The sequence below is a fragment of the Vidua chalybeata genome, chromosome 1 (assembly GCF_026979565.1).
Source record: "Vidua chalybeata isolate OUT-0048 chromosome 1, bVidCha1 merged haplotype, whole genome shotgun sequence".
NCBI classification, from domain to species: domain Eukaryota; kingdom Metazoa; phylum Chordata; class Aves; order Passeriformes; family Viduidae; genus Vidua; species Vidua chalybeata.
The window spans coordinates 6,382,125-6,400,377 of NC_071530.1; the positions used below are offsets into that span (position 1 = coordinate 6,382,125).

Sequence of the window (18,253 nt, forward strand, 5' to 3'; positions counted from 1 at the left end):
GAGGTGCCCTCTATGCCGGGGTACCCCTCTGGGCACGGGCGCGCTGGTTTCCGTGTAAAACAATTCCAGATTAAGTTACAACTCGAGATTAGCCCGAATGTCGGCGTCTCCCGGGAAAGCGGCGCGGCTCTGCCCTCCCAGAGCAGCGCTGAAGGACGGGGCTCGCACCACGGGGCGCTTCAGTTCCAGGGATGGGGTTTACCGCATCAGAGCCCCTAAGCCAGGCTGCAGCAGAAGCGAGGGAAATAAGGAAATATTCGACATAGATTCGTCATGTGCATTTATTTTGACAGTGAGGTGTGGTAAGCTTTAGCTGGGCTTCCTTAGCTGAAATGCGCAGGTCCCCGCTGGCTGCTTAGGAAGCTCAGCCGGACCGGTTCAGACACGGATGCTGCAGAAGGGGATAAAGGGATTATTTCTTTGGCAGTGGCAGCAGACGCACATGGATGGCGCTCCAAAGGAGTCACGGGAGTCATCAAGGAACATTTTAAACCTACTGGTCCCAAGGGGAAGCTCAGGCTTCAAAAGTTCAGCAAGCCCTTCAAGGAGGTTAGACCTAGCAGAGCACAGTAATGTGCATAAAACATAGGGAAATATGAAATATAATGAGGCTAAAACTATGATAGGGGAGAAAGCCAAAATTTACGGGAAAACAGAAAGATGTCTTGTAATTTCTCAAGTCCAGGAAAGCTTCAAGCAAGGAAACAAACTGCTTTTTTCTTTTCCCAAGCTACCTCTTTCTAAGGACTCTTTTAAGGATATATAAGGAAGTCAACAGTAGCCAGTTCTTCTTTACTGTAAAGATCATTTGAAAAGAAAACTCTAAAATATTTCATTCATAGGTGTATTTTTAAGGATTCCAGTAAATGTTCGAACTGACCAGTCACACAAGATACCAAAGCAGCTCATATTAATTTATAATATTTTCAGCCTACTAATCAAAACGCTTTGGAAGCTTTTAATTTCTTCTGGGTGCTAGCTTTAAAAGCTCTAAATTATTTATCTTCCTTATCGTGTACCTTGATACTGATAAGAGTTTTTAATCTTTTCTTAATCAAAGGCAGAGAAGAAGATGACATATCTGATTGGAAATAACTGCCATGATTTTGTTTCTTTTTATTTTAATTTACTCCCCATAGTTATCTAGTGAGCACCAGCCACGAGGAAATACAACTCCGAGGTTTTTGTAGCTGGAAGTGACACTGAGACTTGAAAGGTGTGCATTGAATTTCACTGCTACAAAACATGATATGTTTATAAGAAGTCAGTTAAGTCTATTTCATGCTACGAACCCCAGAGCTCACTGCAAGATCAGGGTTTTACAGTGGCAGAACCTACATCCAGACCAAGAGTACTATGAGAAACTCAGGATAATAAAAAGGCAGTAATTTAATATACAGCAGAGATTTGTAATGGAAACATGTGCCATCCACACTGCTCAAAAAAGAAACCCAAAGGAAATGGAGAACTAAAGGCTGAAACCCCATCCTTCAATGTGCCTGCAGTCTCACGATTTGTTTAAACCAATTTTGGAACAAGCTGCTGATCATGGCGTTCCTTTTGCTCCTCGCTTTGCATTCTGGCTCCTTTTGGCTTGTGGGCAACACAGTGAGTCAGAACAGGAAACTGATGCAGCTGAAAACCAAAGGGACTAAAAGAAAAGATTGGGTTTTATCCAGATCAGCTCCTGATCCAAGTCACTGTTTAGTTGTATCAGGACTGGCACAGGAATTGTTCAGGGCAGGATTGACAGTGGGACCACACTTTCTGGGAACAACCCACTCTTAAGTCAGCCTAAATCATGGTCAAAACACTGTCCTGTTCATTGTGGACAGGATTTGACAAATTAAAAGACATTTTTAACAGTATTGTCTATCTACAAACTCCTTCTGTCATTTTACAGCAGGATTACTGGCTGAAGATAAAGAAAAAATATTTCTTGAAAAGGAACTGTAATTTCCAAGAGGGTGATATTAAATCTTGTAACATTTCCTATCTCTTTTTTTGTGACTATTTGTTTATTTGTTCTACTGCCACAGAAGGTTTCCCTGAACTATAACCAAGGGATTTATCCAAATTATGCTTCAAAAGTTTGCTCTCAGAGTGTGTCAGGTAAGCCAGTTTAACTGTTTGAGACACCCAATGTGACAGAACAGTACACACTTGTATCCTAAATATTGCCAGGTGACATAAATGCCAGAGAGAAAAGTTTAGAAGAGAAACATGCACAAACCCAAAACTGCCTGAGTACATTTCTTCTTTGCCACATTTTTACAGGAACATTATTTATGCCAAAAAACCTAGACCTACAACATGGCCTTAATACAGCAGTGGCATCAATCTTTGTAGACACAAAGTAAAACAATTCATGGCTGATACAACAGCAAAAGTCACAAAAGTAGATGTAAACAAAAGAGATTTTGGAATTTCTGGGAAGGCTGGAATGTAAATTTTAATAGGTAACTGCTTACTTTGGCTGTTTTCTTTAGCTTCCTAGGGTAAAGGGAGTGAGGAATGACTAATAGTCTGTGGAAGTAAAATCAGTCCTGTAAATTATAGATGCACTTACAATGAATACATTAAAGTTTATCTGATAATCTATGTTTCTTTTTTCTGGTAATCTAGGAGTCCTTTCAGTCCTGAGTCCTACTGAAGGAATCCCATCCTTTTCATAAGAACATGCAAAGTATTTAAGTCATAGGGATGGTTCAGGGATGTGAACAACAGCTAATATCAGCAGAAAATAATTTTTTGTATAGTTTCCTGCCATCTTGCCTTACAGTCTTTGGTGTAAGTTTGATTCTGAGATGTGCAAGAGGCATTTTAAACAGATACAGGAAAGAAGGATCATCAGTAACAGTCAAGGTGTGCAACCAAAGCCCTCTCAGCCTCTCTAATGATTCACCCAGATTGTCTGGGTGAAACGACTGCTAAAGGTCACAACAATATTCTCAAGGAAGGTACTAAGATTTCTTTATCTAACTGGAAGGGTTTAAGAGAGGGTTTCACAGAGGTCTGTGTTCTGTCTGACATCATTCAGTGTTTCCACTGATGACTCAAGGAAGAAATAATGAATAACCTGACCACATTTTCAAATGACTCAAAGGGGCTCAATGGTAAAAGAAGCTGCTCTTTTAGGGACAGCCCTAGAACTTAAAATAATCTTAGAATTGCTGCAGTGCTTTGAAAAATAGGATGCACTTTGATATGGATAAGAAGAGTGTGTTATACAATAATCAAATTCAAAAATAAAATGGGAAAGGATTCACTTCCAGCAGTCATGCAAAAAGACCTGGGAGTGAAACTAAATGTGAGACTACAATGTCAGTTTCTTGGAAATTAAAAAAAAAAAAATCACACTGTTTACAAATGTGTTATAGGTAAGACATGGAGCATCTGTGCTACACATTCCCTGGTTAGATGCCAGCTGGGATATTGCATTCAGTTTTAGGGATTAAACTCAAGAATGAACTAAAAGAGTCTAAAAAGGGGGAACAGTAATGATCTATGCATTCAGAAAACATGACCTGTAAAGAAGAAGTTGAAAACTTCCCAGTTTCTTCATCTACAAAGGGAAAAAAATCCAAACAAAAAAACCACACAAAAACAACCTCCCCTCCCAAATAACCCAAACTAAAGCAAACAAACCCCCCCCCAAAAAAAACCTCCAAAAACCACAACACAAGAAAAAGAAGACTGAAGGAAAATACCTCAACAATCTCCAAACATGATGTGTTTTTGCAAGAAGGAAAGTGGTTAACTATCTTCTGGGTCCACTGGTTATGGGATGAGAAGTTACCTACTTAGCCTTTAAAGAATTCTTAGGTCAGACTTTGGGAGAACTTTCTGAGTGTAACAGAAGTGAAGCACCAGCACATTTTTCTGAAAAAAAATCTAAAATCTCCATCACATGAGGTTTTTAGCAATGGATTTAAAAAAACCCATTTGTTCATTATTATTTCCATATAGTTGATTGTGTTGGTGGGGGAAAATGAATTTTTAATGTCCCTTCCAGACTTGTTTTTTTTTTTAGTTTCTATTTTTGTCCAATCTTTGGAAAAATAGATATAGTCTTAGTATGGTAATTCAATGAGAATTCTTTTTATGTATGTTATGCACAAAACCCAGTTTTGCACATAAACTTTCCCCTTCCCTTCAAACAAGTAGCCTTAATTCTGAAATAGAAATATTCTAAAACAAATATTGTCTGAGTAATAATAAAGATTACATATTAGTCTTTGATGACAGGGTAGGAATAGAAAGAACAACCTAAAAAAAGAAATCCTGCTGCAAATCACAAGTCTGTGCAGAGCAGACTTACTCAGGCATTGCAACAAAAATGTTACCTGTGCTTTATTTAAAAATAGGCATTTCCAGGTAAATTCAAGGCTGCCTTTCTCTTTCCTGATGGCTTTAATATGGATATGCTGGGGTGCCAGCTGCACAGCCCAGCAGTAAGATTGAATGCCCTTCCCAGCACTTCAGAAAGGAAAAAAAAAAAAAAAAAAAAAGGCTACTTACCTTATAAAACCTAATGGATTGAAGAGCAGCAGAAGGAATTCCCATCTAAATGCAAATCAAGGCAAAGCCATTTTGAATGCAAGAGTAAACTACATTTTCCCACCATTTGCTACTGCTCCCTACTACAATTACAGTTCTACACAACTGAAGTAGTTAACAACTCTTCTCCTGATGAGCTGTCAAAGAACAACTTACAATTTTTCCCAAATGTATGTCATAGATATGTTCATTCCCTTGCAATCTGTGTAAAATTAATTTAGAACAGTTCCTGCTTATTTTTGCTTTAATGTAGTCTGGTTTGTGAAGTGGAAAAGGACAAGTTACCAGGAAAAAAAAAACAAAAAAGGGTTTCATCTGCTGGTTAAACTGTAAATTAAACTCCTAAGTGTGGTAACTGATACCAGTGGGTTTAGGACAGCTGAGAGCACTGGAATCAGTGAGGCTGAGGTCAGGATCCCAGCTTGGATCCCTTCTGTATCTGAAAGTGCCACCTGTGTGCTGCAAAGGCTGACAGGGTGGCAGTCCCTCAGTCTTTTGGGTGTTTGAGGACACAGTTCTGGTCTCACCTCAAAAACCTCAAAAACCTCGGGGTGACCAGAGCAGCTGAGCAGGAACTGCAGTTTCTACCATTATTCTAAGGAAACTCTGCTCCAAGCACCAAACAAACCAGTAAGGAAGGGGATGCCTCATACAAAATACTGGATTACAGTTTTTATTTCCCATATCCAGAAGGAATGTAAGAAAAAATGCTTTTGTCTTAAAAGGCTTTTGAAATACCCAGTGCTGTAATCACGTCTGTGCCCAGCATGTGTGAATGAAGGTGGTGGCAGCTCAGATTTTACAATTTGTTTAGACCAGAGTAACCAAGCCCCACAAAAAAAGCCTGGTACTGACAGTGTTCCCCACCAGGTCCTTATTGGATTCATCTGGGTGCTCTGTCCCTAACCTGAGAGGCCCTCAATGAATTAGGGACACAGCTGTTCCACAGCAGGTTTGAAAGTGAGGGAGTATCTATTCTAAATGTATTTCCAGTATGTACAGTGAGGCTGAAGAAACTAACAATTGATTTCATTTCAAAACAGCTCATACAGAACTCTACCCTGGAAGGATTTTTTTTACTTCATCCCAATATCATCAGGATATGACTCGCCCAGTGGTCCTAAGCAGGAGTCTTGTGGCATGAAATACAGAACAACTGCATATTGCTTTTACATTTTATAACTTGTAACCAGCCTCCTGCTACAGATATCCTTCCACATAACAGCTGTGATATTAATTACTTTACAGAGTTAATTATTAGTGATAAGCAGTTGGGGATCTTTAGTAGGTCAAATGGATAACATAAATGTAACAACAATAAATTTTAGCCAAATCCTAAATAAATAACAACAAAAAAAAATACAACAACAGAACCCAAACCAAACCAACAAAACAAACAAACAAACAAACAAAAACAACAAAAAAAACCCCAAAAACAACAACAACAACAAAAAAAACCCAGAAAAATGGAGTGCATGCTGCACTAGGAAAGATGATAAAATGGACAATCTTCATTTCTACTAAATCCTCACTGCAATACTGAATATTGGAATCTGCTTACCCTGGAGATACATGAAAAAAATGTGCAGAGAGATTTCACATTTTTAGTGGTGAGCCCTTCCTAAATATTTCTGTATGGAAATGAACTTGAAGTTTAATCCCAGTGAGTTTTGTTCCTGACTTAATTGAGAAACAATAGATTTACAGAACTTTTGATCTAACAGCAGAAACAAAGAACCTGTGTTGCACACAGTGTCCTCCAACTCCTCAGTTTAAGGCAAAGAAAAATGGTCCCAGTGACAGAAGAGTTAAACACTTCTAAAAATAATTTTCAAAGAAAGTAAAATATGAAGGAATAGACTAGATCCCAAGCTAAACTTCTAGAGAGAAATCAAGGCAGGAGTAGAAAAGAGGCAGGATTTGTTTACATAACCTCTAATCTGGAGCTGTGTCTGATCCTGTATCACTCTGCTACTCAGATAAGGTGGAGTTTAGAGTCAAGAATATCAGAGGCATTCTCTAGACAAGCCCTTGTGGCCAACATTCCTTCCTCAGATTACCCAATGTTGAGTATAGGTGGAGTCCAAACCAAAATTATCAGTGTGACACGTTATTAATCAAACAGCCCAGCAATTTAAATTCTGTCCTTTTGAACAACTTTCAAAGAAGTCAAGTACTTGTGAGGAACTAACCTGAGTTTGTTATGAATACAGATGTTACAAGTGTTCTACCTGACTGCAAACACAGGGATGCCACTTAGTTTTAATCTCTTCCAGAGTTTTTAAGTGTTCTTTTCTTAAATATTTGTTATTGTATATGATCAAAAAGATGTACTTCAGCTGTTTTTACACATATGCTGGAGTGCTCCTTAGGTTCTTTGAAATAGGACCAACCTCTCATCACACTCAGGGGCTCAGTTAAGAGCAAGAGGGAATTATTGCTGGAGAGAGCTGCAGCAATCAGCTACTAAGCATGATTATGGTAGATATTTTCTTGTGAAAATGTACATTAAAAAAAAAAAAGCAAACAGAACAGATTAAGGTACTACTAATGGTAAAACACAGGTAAACATTCACTAATTTAAAGTGAATGGGAAAGAAGAAAGAGAGCCCACATCGATGTGTGTCTTCATTTGCTGGCACTGAATACAGGTTTATTTGTCTTACTTAAAGTTATGCACTTATTTAAGTACTTAAGCTGGATTGAGGCCAGAGTACTGATGAGTAATCTGCAGAACCAAGGCCACTGAGAATAACAAATGAAAAAAAAATACTCATAGCCAAATCTGATTTAAATAAACACATTTACTATCTACCATTTTGCTTTCTTCATCTCAGTGTTGTATTTCAAAGCTCAGTCATGAGTAGTGACTTCACTGAGAGAACACTTATTACACCAGTGATAATATCACTTTCAGTGATTTTTTAAACTTAAAATGAAACATGTTTCCCCTAAAAAAAGCCTGAAATTAGTTGATATTACACTTAAGGCTCGAGGAAACATCACAAAATTCTAGTAACCAAATTGTAGTCTATCATCAAAATGTAATTTCAGAATCACAGAATGGTTTGGGAAGGGACCTTAAGGTCATTTTATTCCAACCCCCTACCCTGGTCAGGGACGCCTTCCACTAGACCAGGTTGGCTCAGAGCTCCATCCAACTTGGCCTTGAACACTTTCAGAGATGGGGAGTCCAAGCCCAGTGCCTCACCACCCTTACAGTAAAAAAATTCTTCCTAAAATCTATTCCAAACCTTCCCTCCTTCAGCTCAAGACCCCCTATCCAATCACTACATGCCATTGTGAAGAGATTCTCTCCAGCTTTCTTGGAGCCCCTTAAGGCACTTGAAGGTGCTCTGAGGTCTCCCTGAAGCTCTCTCCTGTCCATCCTGAGCAGCCCCAGCTCTCCCAGCCCGTCACTTTCAGCACCATCAGCAGTTCTGAAAGGCTGACATCAGATCTGTCGAACCCGGGCACCAGATGTAGGGCAGAGTCACAAAGGTGCTTTTCTGAGAAACTCAGACAACCTTCAGCTCAGAGCTGAGTCATCCACAACCTCAATAAAACTTCAAGAAACTGGCACAGACCTGGCCTGAACAAATACCTCCCTCCTCTGTGGCACGAGCTGCTGTGCCACAAGGTGCAGGTAACTGCAGCCTAACAGAAAAGGAGCAGCTGCTACAGGTGGCCACTTTCTGCAGTGCTCATCACGCTCAGGATCCCAGGAGGGCTCCAGAAGGAGCTTTTGGAAGCTCTCTCAAAGAGGCAGGCAAAGATAACGATGTATTTTTTCACTGCAGTTCTAGGAGGACTTTGAACACTGAGGAGAACTTCCTTGTAGCACTTGGGGCTTGTGTGTTTGCATTAGATTTCAAGCCCACCCCACAGTGACAAACTCGAGGCATGAGTGCTACCAGGGGCCCCACTCAGGCTTGTGAGGGCTGTTATCTCACTGTAGCTGCTATTATGCACAAACAAACCAATATATTAATAAACTCCAACACAGAGACTACGGTTGACCTGTAATCTCCAAGTAAATTAATTTTTGACTAAAAGCTGTTTTTCAGATGGCAGTAAATGTGCATAGCTTGAGGAACCTAACCCTCTTCCTGAATTCATTCCAGATGTACTGCTGATCACTCCAGGCCTTGTTTTTGTGTGCTGCTTCTTTTTTTATTGTTATGCACAAAAGAAATCTGCAATGACAGCAACATGCAATGGGTATCTTCCTTCTGCCATGCTTGTTTTCCCTTTTCACAGCCTCTTAAGTTCATCCTTCCCTCGTTCCAGGTACACTGCCAGTGAAAGCAGACTGTGCTCAGTGCTGGTTCTGTGGTTTGACACCCTCTGGAAGGACTGGAACAAAGGCTCTGCTGAGCAAGAAGCGTATCAAACACATGAGCTCAATGTTTCATGCCTACAAACAAGATCACAAAGGGACATGCAAATAGTGGTAAGGCTTTTCCCTGTATTCCAGGAAGTGGAATTGAAAAAAAAAATGAAATTAGCTCCACACTAAGGACTGGGGATATACCTCCAGCAAGCCATCCACCATGCTCACGTTCCTGCAGAGCTGCTAGAGATGCAGATACAAAGGTGCATTCATGGGCACTGGGTGCTTTCAGTGTGGAAATGGCAAATGCTGGCTTCACTGCACCTAACCTTAGATGCAGATTGAGTCTGTAGTTAAATGTCTGAGAAGAGCTGAAATAATTTCTTGACATGCCTCCCTGGGGCTCAGAAGAGCAGCTGACTTCACAGTGATCTTTTGTGTAAATCTTGATGTGCTCTGAAAACATGAGGCCTTCCTGGCCCCAGTACAGCCTGCAGCATGAAAGCCTGTTGCTACAAACTTTAAACACAACAGATTCTATCTATGGTTAGCTTATCTTAAGCCACTTGCAGCTCCTGTTCAAAAAATATCTGAGTTATGCAGAACTTTTTAATGTATTTATCACTATAACATTTCTGACTTAGAGCAGTGTAGCACCACTTTTTTTATAAATGGGAAACTGAGGCACTGAGAGACCAAGTGACTTAGGGCTGCACCAGTGATCTCTGATGGGGCAGATGGCTGCAGCCAGGTCTCTCTGATCAGCTACTGGCACTATTTTTCTCCTCTTCAAAATCTTGCTTTCCTTAATGACTCTGCAACTAAAACATTAATTGAATTCCATTTTTTCCCCTAAAATAGCAACAGCCAAATCCTTGAGGGCATGAAAAAAAAAAGCATCTATATCTTCATCATGTAACCTCTGTACCCATAAAATCTTTGATGATAGAAGCAACTACTTAATGACCAGTTCATATTGTACCATAGCCATGCCCTCATGGCACACTCCAGGAAAGAAAGTTGTGCACTTTCTGTGGCAATGATTTTCTATCAAGAATTGTGTGGCAACAATGAGAGAAATGATTGTCCCTCTGTAGTCAGCACAGGTGAGGTCACACCAGTTCTGAGCCCATCACAAGAAAGACATTGAGGGGCTGGAGCCTGTCCAGAGAAGGGCAGTGGAGCTGGAGAAAGCTCTAGAGAGTGAATTCTATTAGCAGCAGCTGAGGGAGCTGGGGGTGGTTAGCCTGGAGACAAGGAGGCTCCAGGGGAGACCTTATCACTCTCTACAGCTCCCTGACAGGAGGGTGCAGCCAGGTAGGGTCAGGCTCTGCTCCCAGGCAACAGCCACAGGACAAGAGGCCACAGCCTCAAGGTGCATGAGGGGAGGTTCAGTTTAGACATCAGGAGGAATTTCTCCATGGTAATGGTTGTTAAACATTGGGATGGAGGCCCAAGGAGGTGGCAGAGTCACCATCCCTGGAGGTGTTCAATAAATGAGTGGATGTGGCACTCAGTGATCAGTGAAAGATCAATGATCTTAGAGGTCTTTTCCAGCCTGAATGATTCTGTGTTTCTGCATTCCTCACAGTGCTTCCTAAGAGATCAGCTTTGGCAGTGTCCTGTTCCTGTGTGCAGAATGTCTGTTGGGATTTACTTTTGTGCAGTTCTTTCTGGCAGGCTCAAGGGAAAGGGGTAGGAAAGGGGTCAGGTGTCTTCCCTCATAAGCCATGTCTCCATCAGTAGCTGTTCCCATTTGCACAAGGAGCTCCATCCATTCACACACCATGAATGTTTCCAAGTAAATACAATCCTGACACCCAAAGAAATGCCAGACACACAACAGCAGGCAGAGAGCAATCTTCCAGCTGCTGCCCTCCCTGCCACTCACTCAGCAGCAATTTTCCATTGTCACCAAGAGCTTCTCCTCTCCTCTCCTCTCCTCTCCTCTCCTCTCCTCTCCTCTCCTCTCCTCTCCTCTCCTCTCCTCTCCTCTCCTCTCCTCTCCTCTCCTCTCCTCTCCTCTCCTCTCCTCTCCTCTCCTCTCCTCTCCTCTCCTCTCCTCTCCTCTCCTCTCCTCTCCTCTCCTCTCCTCTCCTCTCCTCTCCTCTCCTCTCCTCTCCTCTCTCCTCTCCTCTCCTCTCCTCTCCTCTCCTCTCCTCTCCTCTCCTCTCCTCTCCTCTCCTCTCCTCTCCTCTCCTCATTTTTTGAACCTTTAATATTTTCCTCAACTCTTTTTTTCATTCTCTGTCCTTCAGCTTCCTTTCTTATATTCAGTACCTGCTGTTGTCATTTAAAAATATTTTAATAGACCATAAAAATTGCACAAAGACCCTGATCCAGCAAAGTGACTTGACACACACAGCTTTAAGTGCTCCAGCACTGTTGACTCCAACAGAGCTACCACTGTGCTTAAATCCAACCACACATTTAAGTGTTTTCCTGGATCAAGGCCATCACCACACTGTCATCAGCCAGAACAAAACAGCACCTGAAATTCAGCAACATAAATACATAGCAACCCCAACCAAAGCCAGTGCTGTAACCTTCAGGTTACCTCTCCTCAGTGCCTCCTGTCATTGCTAACTCTGTTATGGCTACACTTAGAATCTCTTCTGCAAGTGTCCACTGGAAGTGGTGTTTAGGAACAACCCTGCTTAAGCCAAGGCTTTCTTGCAGTTTTAGAATTTGCCAGGCCTGTTTTGCTAGATCAGGCTTTTGGACAATAAGGTCCCCAGGGCAAAAAGCATGTTTATTTTTCTGCTTGAATCATATGTGCTCATATACCACAAAATAGCAGTTAGTAACTTTCTGTTCACAGGTACAAGGAAGAAGATTCTTTGCATACCACAGATGACCTGATCTGTGCAATTGTAAGTGAAAAAGTATGATAGAACAAAATTTCAAAAGTCCAAGGTATTAACCTTAGCACTGGCATTTTACTGTAACCCTAAATATGCAAAAAGACTAAAGTAATCCCTCCCCTCCTGAATTCTACTCCCTCCCTTTCTTTTGCTAACCTTCTGCCTCCATTACCTTTTCTCTTTTATTCTCTGTTGATTACTTCCCTGGTTTACACTTCAGCTTATGAGTTCCATGTGGTTGGAGCCTTGTCCTTTGTTAATCATAAAATAAGATTTTGTACACCTTGGGCCCAGTACAAATCATTATTGTCTTCCTATAAATGTCTTCCACATGGCCCCACCCTCGGTTCCAGCTGAGAACTGAGCTGCTGTTGTGAACAAGCTCAAAGAATAAATATTTTGCATTGATTTCACCAGCACAATGGAAACATTTTTCCAGGCTGCTGCCAAGATGGTATCTAGTCCTCCTCTGACTCAGCAGCCCATGCAGCTGACTTTCAAATGGCCAAACTTGCTTGATTGTAATCTTAAAAGAAAAGAAAAAAAAAAAAACAAACCAAAAAAAAAAACCAAAAAAAAACCCACCAAAAAAACCACAACAACCATTTGCATTTTTAAAGAGCGGTATTGCTCTCCTCTTGCACAAGCAGGTAGTGACACTAGAAAATGTGAAAGCTGGGAGAAAGAAGCCGAACAGGAGTGAGCCCTTTTTGGGATGTCCCCTTTTATGTCTTCCAACCTCACCAGTTTATTTCATCCAGTCAGAGAAAGGGCTTGGGCAATGTTATGAGGAAGTGAGAAAGGAAAATGACTGCTTTACACAGAAAATTTCCTCCTGGTATCAACCAGACTTTTACATTCTGTAAAGCTCTGGTGGCCATTAAAGATAGTGTATCTAAAATTAAAATTTAGACAAAACTGGGTTAAGAGAGATGAAGATGGCTAGGAATTCTAAGAGGTCCCTTCCATAAGAATGTTTTCCTTATTCTTATGTCACTTTCCCTCTAATCCAATCCAGAAGCAGGAAAGGTGTAACCAAACAGGTTCAAAGCTGTTTATCTCTCCTCCATTCTCATGGGAAAGCTTTGCTCTATAATCCCTACTGCTCTGTGAATAAACAGCCCTGATGGTGAATAATTTTAGTGTTCCAAAATTGTCCAGATACAGCTGGTAAGAAACTGTCAGTGACCCTGCATGAAAGTGCAGCTTTATATTAAATCACAGAGTAGGCATCCAGCTTCTAATCACTGATGGAGGTTACTCTTACCAGAAGTTCTGATATTCCAAGCAGAATAACAGGATGCTTATTAAATTCACAAGTCTAAAATTCAAAATAAACCATGCCATGAGAAATCAGTTCAATGGGTAAAATGAGGCTGTCCCTCCAGCACCCTCTTACATCATGGTACTTAACCAAAAGATATCTATTTATACAGACACACGAGGCCAGATTCTTAGGTTTAGCCTTTTTATACCATGCATAGTGCAGGATTTAGGGTGATAAAAGTAATTTAGGTTTAAGCTACTAACTCTGTCTTCAGGGTGCTGGGGTCATGATTTTGGTACCAATGAGTATCTTAAAAAAGCCCCAGAGATGCTCTAGTTTTAATTGCCTTAGCTACTTATAGCCTTATGAGAGCTGTCAGAGCAGCTGGGAATTGATTGGACTCAGCATTCTGGCTATTCATCCTTTCCACCTCGCCTTCCTCCTTTTGATCTAGGACTAGAAGGAACAGGAATTGTAGGACTTCATGTCATTAAAATAAATTCTCCACTGAGTGAACCCACAGATAGTTGATTAAATTATTTCTGTAGCTGCAGAAAAAGCCATAAGTCGACACAGACACACATTTCCTTAGGGCAGAAAAAAAATCATCTTTATGCAATAAAATTTTTCTTGCATTGTAAGATTGATTGCACAAATCTGGACACTGCAACCAGAATACAAACATATGAGGACACCAGTGTTTCAGGAGGTTGTGGTTGAACATTTTTTCTTTTAAAACCAGTAAGTAGCTTAAAAAAAACAACTCAACAAATTAACCAATATAAAAGGGATAGCAAGATGCTTTTTGCATATTTTAAATACTAAAATGGGAGAAAAACACCAAATGGGATACAAAAGATATGACTAATAGGGAGAAATGAAGTGAGGAAACAGAATATTAATAAAATGGGAGCTGTGATTAAAAAGTAGTGTGATATAGCTGAAGCTTTCTGTTTTTGTAAAGTTCAGGTTCATTTATTCTGTATGTCCCACTAAATCTCACTATGGACTTTCCAACTATATTAAATAATTCTCCTGTGAACTTATGTTTGATTCAGTGGAGGCACCATCATGCTCATGCTTCAGTCAGAGGAGACTGAAATCAAATCAAGTGGGCTCCAAACATTTTCCCAGCAGTATTTTCATAATTGTTGCAGGGTTCATAACAGAGTGATTACTTTAGTAGGTTTGCAACTAATTAGTGATGTGCCCACTATTGGAGAAAGATTTTAAATTTAAACACATTTTCACATGGATAGCAACAGCTCCCATAAGGAAAAAGGATTAAACAAGGATAGCTTGTTACAGCTCCTGGGATCTCTTAGGGAACACAATCACCTCCCAGGAGTGCTGCTATTAAGGCATTTAAAAGGAGCCTGGACACACCAGCACTGCTAGAGCTTTGTCCTGGTAAATGACAGCCTTTGGGGCTCTAATTTTGGTGATCAGTTTACTGTGGTGTGAATCACAGTAAAGTCTTGGCACTCTCATACACTGCCTTAAACCACACAAATACTAAAATAAGGAGTTCTGGTACATTGGAAATCTGGATTTCTTCTTTCCCCAGCCTGTACCTTTTTTTTTTTTTTTTTTGCCTTTTGTTTTTTTGACCACCTCAGAATCAAAGAACACTTTTCTGATCTCCTCATCAGATTTCAATCTCTTTACTCACCCAGCAGATTATGGAGCTCTGATAGGTGGCATGGCTTTTTGGAGAGAGCCAAACCAAAGGAGCTGCTGCACACATCCTGGTTCCCAGGCTCCCTGCCAGCCCAGGGTGGGATGTAACAGCCTCTCTCTCACTCTGAACAAGTTAACAGCCCTGTTTTGGAGTTTACTACATTTTGGCTAAGAAACAGCATGAATAGCTTTGCAGGGAAGTGCTACTGTTTAACGAGTGAGTAGCTGCGGGAACAATCTGGTTTCTCCTTTTTATCCCGGGCTGGAAGAGAGTCCCAGCTGTACATTACATCTCTCCTCTCCCACATGCTGGAGCAGCAAGGACTGTGTAAAATGAATACAGACCAGCCTCCCTTCTGTGTGCTCTGTCTGCAGTTTTAACAGGATTCATTCACACAAGCTAAGAGTAAGTCTCTGACTACCTTCTGGCTGACTTTTCCTCTTGGTAAGAATGTTCTGGGAAATTACTTGGCTTGGAACTTCTTTTGAGGGCAGTGGCTCACTACACAATCATATGGAAAGGACCATTTGTAGGCATGTTCTGCCTTTGTCACTTCTTGTGAGCAGAAGAAGCCCCAGCCTTGTTTTCCACCAAAAGGGACCTCTCCAGTCTGGAGCCAACACCTTCTGGCCTGGGCTCCTCTCATGCTGGGAAAGGGGAAACCAGGAGATGAGGTAGCACAGAAATGTTTGTGTTTGCAGTGAGTAGTGCTATTTTCACAGCATCTTATGTGTCAGGGGAAGAAGAAAGGATGAAAGAAAAGGATACAACCACACAATGCCCAAAGTACCACATTTCACTTCAAAATACAGACAAGGTGGAAACAGGGCGAACAGGTTCAGTACTGAATTTGCAACCTCTCTGCATTTCTTTCATGGCTTGTAAAGTCACACTAGAGAAGAGTTATCATTTACCCCTTACTGCCTGAAGGTTACACCATCCAAACAACACAAGGCCAAAGTACAGAATAGTGAACTGCATTGTGAGAAATCAAATGCAGCACACAGTAAACTTTAGGCACAGCTTTGATCTCTTATCAGCTGAATCTCTCATTATAACCTTCAAACTCGGCCACTAGGAACGCCTACACATGCAGGGGAGAGCCTGGCAGAGCTGCTGCAGTGGTGTGTGACAGCCCCAGCAGCTCCAGCTTTGGATGTCTGGATCAGAAATGCAGCACCAGGAGTCAATTCCTCCCTTCCCAGTCAGCCCCAGAGGCTCCCCTGCCCCCTGGGACCTGATTCATCCCCTGCAAACGCCTCTCTGGGGGACACAGAGACTACTGGAGCTACTGCACTGCCAGCTTAAGCAGCTCAGAAAGGTTTCTAAGGTTAGGTGGGATAAATCCAGACCTTGCTGATTACCACAGACACCCATTTAGCATGAGGTTAATTGCTTAGCTTTGTGTACTGTGTTGAGATGGTACTTGATGAAGGAGGATCTCTCTCTCTCCCACTATTTATTCCCCTCCCCAGAATTGAAGGCTTAAAAGTCACATGAAAATACCCACTGTTGGAAGTGCTACTAAAACATTAAAAGTTTTGGCTACATCTGCTGGGAAATAAGTATTTTTATTCTTATCTCTTACTGAACAGATTTAACCATTCTGCACCCGAGTCTCAGACAGGTAAAAAACAATTTCAGAACCAGCTTCAAATGCCATTAATTATACAAATGGGCTAATTCCAAGTCCTGATACTATCTTCCTGGAATTATCTGTTCTTCTGGTTTTTTTTTTTTTTTTTTTTTTTTTTTTTTTTTTTTTTTTTTAATTTTAATAATATTTCCAGGTCTGGGTCCAAGGGTTCCTCTTTCCTACTGCAATATATATAGCAATCATGATTAATTGATAATAGTTCTGGGGTCTCACACATTGTCATTACCAGTTAAGCAATGTAATAAGAAAATGAGATTTAAGTTGACAGAACCCTGTAGATAAGAGTCAACTTCTCATTTCAGATATCAACATAGAAGATTCCATATCATTGAACTGATCACCTAACAGAATGGCCACTATGAAACCATTTATCATAAAATTTAAGTGTGTTTTTAAAATAACTGAAATTGTTCTGCCAGGAAATAGTGATGTAAGTAAAGAAGAAACTGAGTTTGCCCCTTACAGATTTGTTTATGGCACATGATTGTGAAATGATGTATTTATTAACACAGAACTCAGAATAAATGAAATGTTTGAAATACAGTACTCAAGTCAAGAATGTTTGTATAGTGCTGTTGTATTTGCAAAGGAATGTTGGGTCAATAATTTGCAGGGATCAAAATACACGACAGTGCTGAGAGAACACTCATCAGCTTCAGATTCATGTCCTTCTACAGGAACTCAGCCTTTCTCTCTAACAGTTTCTCCTTCTAGAAGAGAATGGCAAATCTAATCTCTCTTTTCAGTCTCTGTTGAAAATTAAACATCCAGAGCTTTGTTCCTCACTGCTCTGTGGCTGCTGACATTTATTGCCAAGTAAACCAAAACACTAATGATTCACTGGTAGCCCTGCACACTCACTGCTCTCAGACATAAATGAGTACAGAGGGTACCAGACAATCAGGTGCTACACATCGCACATATTTCTGCATCTTCTGAACGGGAGAGAACTGAGTTTGGCATTCTGAGTTACTCCCCAGACTCTCTCTTGTACACAGATACAACCACAACTGTTCATAAAAACCTGCTGAGAATTCTGTTTCTTTATTCTGGCATCTTCGACTCAACTTCATGTTGTCTGAATCAGCAAGTAATCAAAAACAAAACAAACTTTTCAGTCTTTCAGTCAGTGGAATGTGCTAAGATTATGCTGTTTCCTCACTTCTATTCTAACAGGTACAAAAGACTCTTCTGTAGCTGCATAACACAGATGAACACATTCATATGCAAATAATATAACTGATTGACTAAAACCTAGCCAAAAGATTTTTGTATCCTACAAACTTTTGGGTTTAATAATGTCTGCATCCCGAGAATATACTGACATGGAAAGGCAGTGAGCTGGCTGCAGAAAGGTTACTGCTGGAGTTCCCTAACTATAAATGTAGGACTTATTTTATTTAAAAATTTAATAATTTACTTTTGCATAGCAGAAGAACAGAAAGTCTGTAATTTGTAGGAAGAGTTTGGCTTGCTTGATCTAAAAAAACAAAGGTTGGCTACTGGTACAACAGGATGTAGCAAACAATGAATGAAAAAGGCCATTATTTATAAAAGCAAATAGTTACAACTTGTCCATGAAAAAATTATGTTGAAAATGAGAGATTTTCTAGCCTGTACAGAAGAGGCCCCCAAAATAGGGCAGGTGTTTTATGGGATGTGTGTGAACGACTTGAAAGTAGCAGATGAACTCTGATCCAGGACCCAAATGCTTTCAGCATCACAACAGCTGCTGCTACTGGAGGTACCTCACACAAAAGCAAAAAGGCTTTGGGATTGCTGTGTTCAGATCCTGGAACAGCTTTCCCATGGGTGAGTGGGAGGAGACTTCCTGCTTTTAAATAAATTACTGAGAACTGGAATGAAACAGAACTCGTAGCTGTTCAACAGA

The 18,253-nt window shown here is 40.7% G+C and overlaps 1 protein-coding gene across 7 annotated transcripts in view; it reads right to left on the minus strand.

Annotated features, from left to right (window-relative positions):
- PRKAG2 (protein kinase AMP-activated non-catalytic subunit gamma 2) overlaps positions 1 to 18,253 on the minus strand; it is a 241,939-nt gene that overhangs the window by 47,985 nt on the left and 175,701 nt on the right. The gene's annotated exons all lie outside the window — the stretch shown is intronic.